This window comes from Triticum dicoccoides, chromosome 6B (assembly GCF_002162155.2).
Source record: "Triticum dicoccoides isolate Atlit2015 ecotype Zavitan chromosome 6B, WEW_v2.0, whole genome shotgun sequence".
Lineage (NCBI taxonomy): Eukaryota > Viridiplantae > Streptophyta > Magnoliopsida > Poales > Poaceae > Triticum > Triticum dicoccoides.
In genome coordinates, this window is record NC_041391.1 from 257,440,503 (window position 1) to 257,448,277 (window position 7,775).

Here is a 7,775-nt window from a genome sequence, read left to right on the forward strand (position 1 = left end):
AAATTAGATGATCAATCATGCATATGAGAGCCACTAAACATTTTCAAAATGGTCTACTCGACCCCAAAAGGAAAGAAAAGAAAATAAAACTATTTACACGAGAAAGCTCCCAACAAGTAAGAAGAAGAACTAGAAATCTTTTTGGGTTTTCACTTTAATTCTACTACAAGCATGGAAATTAAACTAACTATTTTTTTTTGGTTTTTCTTAAGGTTTATCAAACACACAAGAAGAAAACTAGAAAAAGAAATTTAAACTAGCATGGATGATACAAAGAAAGAGTATGAGCACCGACGACTAGTTTGTGAACATGAATGTAAAGTCGGTGAGAAATACGTACTCCCCCAAGCTTAGGCTTTTAGCCTAAGTTGGTCTAGTACCAAGGACCGCCTGGCTGATATCCATAAGTGAAACTGGGGTCGTACTGAGATGCAGCGGCAACCGCCTCCTGAGCAGCAGCGTGTTGGCGAGCTTCCTCCGCTCCCCTCTCATGTTCAGCTGCTTCCTCCGTGCTGACAACATATCTTCCTTTTGCCTGATAATAAAAAAGGTATGGAGCAGGAAGAGTAACAGGGACGACATTGCGTCTATCATAGATTAGTCGGTAATGGAGGAATTGTTCATTCCTCACAAGAAATTGATGATTGAACATAGCTTATTTATCCAAATAAACATGAGGTAAAATAATATCCCTTCTCGTGGGGCTATATTAAGATAATTAGCCACACGGGTTGCATAAATTCCTCCAAATAAATTCCCATTTCTACTATTCTTTTGCAACCTACGTGCAACTATTGCCCCCAAGTTATAACCTTTATAACCTGACACGGCACTCTTGAGGACACAAAGATCAGGGACACACATGTGACATGCTTCATCCTTACCGTTAATGCATCTACCAATAAAGAGAGCAAAATAATGTATAGCAGGAAAATGAATGCTCCCTATGGTAGCTTGTGCTATGTCCCTAGATTCTCCCACAGTAATACTAGCAAGAAAATCTCTAAATTCAAATTTATAAGGATCATTAATATTACCCCACTGCGGGAGTCTGCAAGCAGTTGTGAAATCCTCTAAATCCATGGTATAAGATGTATCATAAATATCAAATATGACACTAGGAGAATTACGCGCACAGTTATATTTGAACCTCCGCACACAAAAATCAGTCAATTGATAGTACTGCGGACACTTATCTTGTAAGATGTCTCCAGCTCGGCATTACGCACATACGCGTCAAATTCCTCCTTGAAGCCTGCTTCGACCATAAAATCATCGGATGGCCACTCACAAGCTCGTACATCCGCGTTCCTCGGCAATTCAACATCTTGCTCACGTATGGCAATCCTGGGCCCTTTCTTCACCGAGGAACCACCTTGGTACATTCTTCTAAACATAATTCTTTTTCTGAAATAATTCTGAAATTTTAGTAACTTCAAAATAAAAGTGAATAAAACTAAACAAGGTTGGTAGCAACTACTCCTACAAGTGCCTAGAGCCTATATCATGCATTAGAATTTCTTGGGACCTCATAAATTTAACATGCAAGCTCAAGAACATGGTCACCTATGCAACAAAAATTTGCAATGAATAAAGCAATAGAACAAAAACTAATTGGACCAATGGAGGAGTCACATACCAAGCAACAATCTCCCAAAGCAGTTTTGTGAATGGAGCTTTGAGCAAGGAGATCGAAAATCGCAGCAAAACGAGCTGGATCGGGATTTTTTGGGTAGAAGATGAAGTGTGTGGGTGCTGGCATAAGTGGAGGGGGGCCACCAGGGGCCCACGAGACAGGGGGCATGCCCTATAGGGGGCGCCCTCCACTCTCGTGGCCTGGTGCTTGTCCCTCCTAAAGTGATTTCAGTGCCTAAAATCCTCAAATATTCCATAAAAAATCATACTAAATTTGCAGGGCATTTGGAGCACTTTTATTTTCGGGATAATTTTTTAATGCACGGGTAATTCAGAAAATAGACGGATAATACTATTTTTGATTTATTTATTCAAAATAACGGAAAGTAAAAAGAGGGTACGGAAGGTTGTGCCTTCTAGTTTCATCCATCTCGTGATCATCAGAATGAATCCACTAACAAGGTTGATCAAGTCTTGTTAACAAACTCATTTCGAATAACACGAAACCGGAGAAATTTTGAATAACACTAAGTTACCTCAACGGGAATATGAAAATCCCCAACAATAAGAATATCATACTTTTTCTTGACACTAGGGAGAGGAAATTCAAAACCTCCAATAATAATAGTTGGAACTTTTCCAATAGAATTGATGCTATGAACTTGAGATTGTTTCCTCGAAAAGTGTACCATATGCTCATTACCATTAACATGAAAAGTGACATTGCCTTTGTTGCAATCAATAACAGCCCCTGCAGTATTAAGAAAAGGTCTACCAAGGATGATAGACATACTATCGTCCTCAGGAATATCAAGAATAACAAAGTCCGTTAAGATAGTGACATTTGCAACCACAACATGCACATCCTCACAAATACCGACAGGTATAGCAGTTGATTTATCAGCCATTTGCAAAGATATTTCAGTAGGTGTCAACTTATTTAATTCAAGTCTATGATACAAAGAGAGAGGCATAACACTAACACCGGCTCCAAGATCACATAAAGAAGTTCTAACATAATTTGTTTTAATGGAGCATGGTATAGTTGGTACCCCGGGATCTCCAAGATTCCTTGGAATTCCACCCTTAAAAGTGTAATTAGCAAGCATGGTGGAAATCTCAGCTTCCGGTATCTTTCTTTTATTTGTAATGATATCCTTCATATACTTAGCATAAGGATTTACTTTAAGCATATCAGTTAAGCGCATATGTAAGAAGATAGGTCTAATCATTTTAGCAAAGCGCTCAAAATCCTCATCATCCTTTGTCTTGGATGGTTTAGGAGGAAAGGGCATGGGTTTCTGAACCCATGGTTCTCTTTCTCTATCGTGCTTCCTAGCAACAAAATCTCTCTTCTCATAACGTTGATTCTTTGATTGTGGTTTATCAAGATCAACAACAGGTTCAATCTCTACATCATTGTTTTTGCTAGGTTGAGCATCAACATGAACATTATCATTAACATTATCACTAGGTTCATGTTCATCACCTGATTGTGTTTCAGCATCAGAAATAGAAATATCATTGGGATTCTCAGGTGTGTCTACAGTAGGTTCACTAGAAGCATGCAAAGTTCTATCGTTTTTCTTTTTCTTCTTTTTAGAAGAACTAGGTGCCTCTAAATTATTTCGCTGAGAATCTTGCTCGATTCTCTTAGGGTGGCCTTCAGGATACAAAGGTTCCTGAGTCATTCTACCAGTTCTAGTAGCCACTCTAACAGCAAAGTCATTTTTATTATTTAATTCCTCAAGCAAATCATTTTGAGCTTTAAGTACTTGCTCAGCTTGGGTAGCAACCATAGAAGCATATTTGCTAACGAGTTGGAGTTCACCTTTAACTCTAGCGATATTATCGCTCACGTGTCCTATCTCGAAAGCATTATTCTTTAACTCTCTACCAACATAAACATTAAAACTTTCTTGCCTAGCCATAAAGTCATCAAATTCATCTAAGCACGGGCTATGAAATTTAGTAGAGGGGATTTCGACTTTATCATATCTATAGAGAGAATTTTCCTTCAATAGGAGGTAAATTCTTAACATCTTCAGCTTTAATACCTTTTTCTTTCATTGATTTCTTTGCCTCTTGCATATCTTCAGGACTGAGAAATAAAACACCTCTCTTCTTCGGAGTGGGTTTAGGAATAGGCTCAGGAATTTGCTCAATTGGTTCAGGAATTGGCTCAGGAAGAGTCCAATTATTTTCATTAGTCAACATATTATTCAATAGTATTTCAACTTCGTCGACTGTTCTTTCCCTGAAAACACAACCATCACAACTATCCAAGTAGTCCTTGGAAGCATCAGTTAGTCCACTATAAAAGATATCAAGTATTTTATTTTTCTTGAGAGGATGATCAGGCAAAGCATTAAGTAACCGGAGAAGCCTCCCCCAAGCTTGTGAGAGACTCTCTTCTTTGATTTGCACAAAATTATATATTTCCCGCAAGGCAGCTTGTTTCTTATGAGCAGGGAAATATTTAGCAGAGAAGTAATAAATCATATCCTAGGGACTACGCACACAACCAGGAGCAAGAGAATTATACCAAGTCTTAGCATCACCCTTTAATGAGAACGGAAATATCTTAAGGATATAAAAATAGCGACACTTCTCATCATGAGTAAACAGGGTAGCTATATCATTCAACTTGGTAAGATGTGCCACAACAGTTTCAGATTCAAGGCCATAAAAACGATCAGATTCAACTAAAGTAATAATTTCGGGATCAACAGAGAATTCATAATCCTTATCAGTAACACAGATAGGTGAAGTAGCAAAAGCAGGGTCAGGTTTCATTCTAGCATTAAGAGACTGCTGCTTCCATTTAGCTAATAATTTCTTAAGATCATATCTATCATTGCAAGCAAAGATAGCTCTAGCAGCTTCTTCATTCATAACATAACCCTCAGGAACAACAGGCAATACATAATCATTGGGAGAATTTTCATCATCACTATCATCAATAATAGCATCTTCAATAATTTCATTCCCCCTAACTCTAGCAAGTTGTTCATCAAGAAATTCACCTAATAGCAAAGTAGTATCACTCACAGAAGTAGTTTCATCATGCATAGCAGAAGTGGCATCATCAATAACATGTGGATTATCAGAGTTCATAGCAATAGATGGTTTAGGTGTCGCAAGCTTACTAATAACGAAAGGAGAATCTAGTGCAGAGCTAGATGGCAGTTCCTTACCTCCCCTCGTAGTTGAGGGCAAAATAGTACTTTTGTCGTCTTTCAAGTTCTTCATAGTGATAAAAAGATATAAATCCCAAGTGACTCAGAGAATAGAGCTATGCTCCCAGGCAATGGCGCCATAAATTAGTCTTGATAACCCACAAGTGTAGGGGATTGCAACAGCTTTCGAGGGTAGAGTATTCAACCCAAATTTATTGATTCGACACAAGGGGACCCAAAGAATATTATTGAGTATTAGCAGTTGAGTTGTCAATTCAACCACACCTGGATAACTTAGTATCCGCAGCAAAGTATTTAGTAGAAAAATAGTATGATAATAAAGGTAACGGTAGAAAAGGTAAAGATAAATGTTTTTGGGTTTTTGTAGTAGTTGTAACAGTAGCAATGGAAAAGTAAATAAGTGAAGAACAATATGTGAAAAGCTCGTAGGCAATGGATTAGTGATGGATAATTATGCCGGATGCAATTCTTCATGCAATAGTTATAACATAGGGTGACACAGAACTAGCTCCAGTTCATCAATGTAATGTAGGCATGTATTCCGTAAATAGTCAAACATGCTTATGGAAAAGGACTTGCATGACATCTTTTGTCCTACCCTCCCGTGGCAGCAGGGTCCTAGTGGAAACTAAGGGATATTAAGGCCTCCTTTTAATAGAGAACCGGAACAAAGCATTAGCACATAGTGAATACATGAACTCCTCAAACTACGGTCATCACCGAGAAGTATCCTGATTATTGTCACTTCGGGGTTGTCGGATCATAACACATAATAGGTGACTATAGACTTGCAAGATAGGATCAAGAACACACATATATTCATGAAAACATAATAGGTTTAGATCTTAAATCATGGCACTCGGGCCCTAGTGACAAGAATTAAGCATAGCAAAGTTATAGCAACATCAATCTCAGAACATAGTGGATACTAGGGATCAGACCCTAACAAAACTAACTTGATTACATGGTAAATCTCATCCAACCCATCACCGTCCAGCAAGCCTACGATGGAATTACTCATGCACGGCGGTGAGCATCATGAAATTGGTGATGGAGGATGGTTGATGATGAAGACGACGACGAATCCCCCTCTCCAGAGCCCCGAACGGACTCCAGATCAGCCCTCCCGAGAGAGATTAGGGCTTGGCGGCGGCTCCGTGTCGTAAAACATGATGAAACTTTCTCTCCGATTTTTTTCTCCCCGAACATGAATATATGGAGTTGGAGTTGAGGTCGGTGGAGGTCCAGGGGGCCCATGAGATAGGGGGGCGCGCCCTATGGGGGGCGCCCCCCTATCTCGTGGATAGGCCATGGGCCCCCTGGTGTATTTCTTTTCCCCAGAAATTTTTATTAATTCCAAAAAGTACCTTCGTGGATTTTCAGGACATTCCGAGAACTTTTCTTTTCTACACATAAAACAACATCATGGCAGTTCTGCTGAAAACAGCGTCAGTCTGGGTTAGTTTCATTCAAATCATGCAAGTTAGAGTCCAAAACAAGGGCAAAAGTGTTTGGAAAAGTAGATACGTTGGAGACGTATCAGGCCCCGGGTCTATTTTACATCATATTAGTTTCCTGTCAACTTGCCAATTTTTGTCGCCATTTCTTTATTTTGCAATCTTTTACTTTCGGATCTATAAACCAAGAATACCAAAAATATTTACTTTACCATTTATCTATCTCTATCGGATCTCACTTTTGCAAGTAACCGTGAAGGGATTGACAACCCCTTTATCGTGTTGGCTGCAAGTTTGTTGATTGTTTGTGCAGGTATTCAGTGACTTGTACGTTGTCTCCTACTGGATTGATACCTTGGTTCTCAAACTGAGGGAAATACTTGCTCTACTTTTATGCATCACCCTTTCCTCTTTAAGGAAAAAACCAACGCAAGCCCAAGAGGTAGGAGGAAGTATTTCTGGCACCGTTACCGGGAGATCTTGGCCAAGACAAGCCATACCAAGTACCCATCATAAACTCTCATCTCTTGCATTACATTATTTTTCATTCGCCTCTCGTTTTCCTCTCCCCCACTTGTAATATGCTTTTCGAAAAGAATTGCCTTTTCTTGGCCCTTCTTCCATTTGATCTTTTGTTCGCTTGTGTTACCATGTGCCTTCTTTTTGCTTGCATCTTCGATTGCTAAAAGTTTATGGATCCTCATCCACTTGCCAATCTTTTTAAGAGATCCAATTATGTTGAAACAATTGCTAGTGAGTTGTGCGCACTAGATTATCTTTATGAGGTCTTGCTTGAAATCCGTGAATCTGAAAATTGTGGTGAAGTGCTTTATGAAGTGATTCACGATAAATCTTTGAATAAAAAGCATGATTGCAATGATGTTATTATAAATTCCATTAATGTCAATTGTGTTAATGATTTGAAAAACCCTAAGCTTGGGGATGTTCATTTTGCGATGTCTACTACTTGTTGTAATGATCATAATTAGGGTGATTCTTCTTATGATCTTAAAAATATATTTAAGCCCCATGATGAATATAAGATTGATAATAATTTTTGCAACAATATTGAAAGTGGCTTTGAAAAAGTGTCAACTTTAGATCCCACATATTCGGAGAATGTTCAATCTTATGAAATTTTTGATAAAAGTGGATTTGGAGAGGTTACGACTTTAGTTAATGTTAATCCCTCTATTTTGGAAGAGTGTCAACTTTGCATGCATGTGGATCATTTTGAGAATATATTATGTGATAGATATATTGTTGAATTTTCTTATGATCCTACATGTAATTATTATAAGAGAGGAAAATATGGTTGTAGAAACTTTCATGTTACTATATTACCTCTCTTCATGTTGAGAGTGCTATCGTCTCTTTCTTCTTCCTTGCATATGCTAGTTTTTGCTTGCCTTGATAATTTGTTTTCTTATAAAATTCCTATGCATAGGAAGTATGTTAGACTTAGATGTGTCTGTCACGTGTT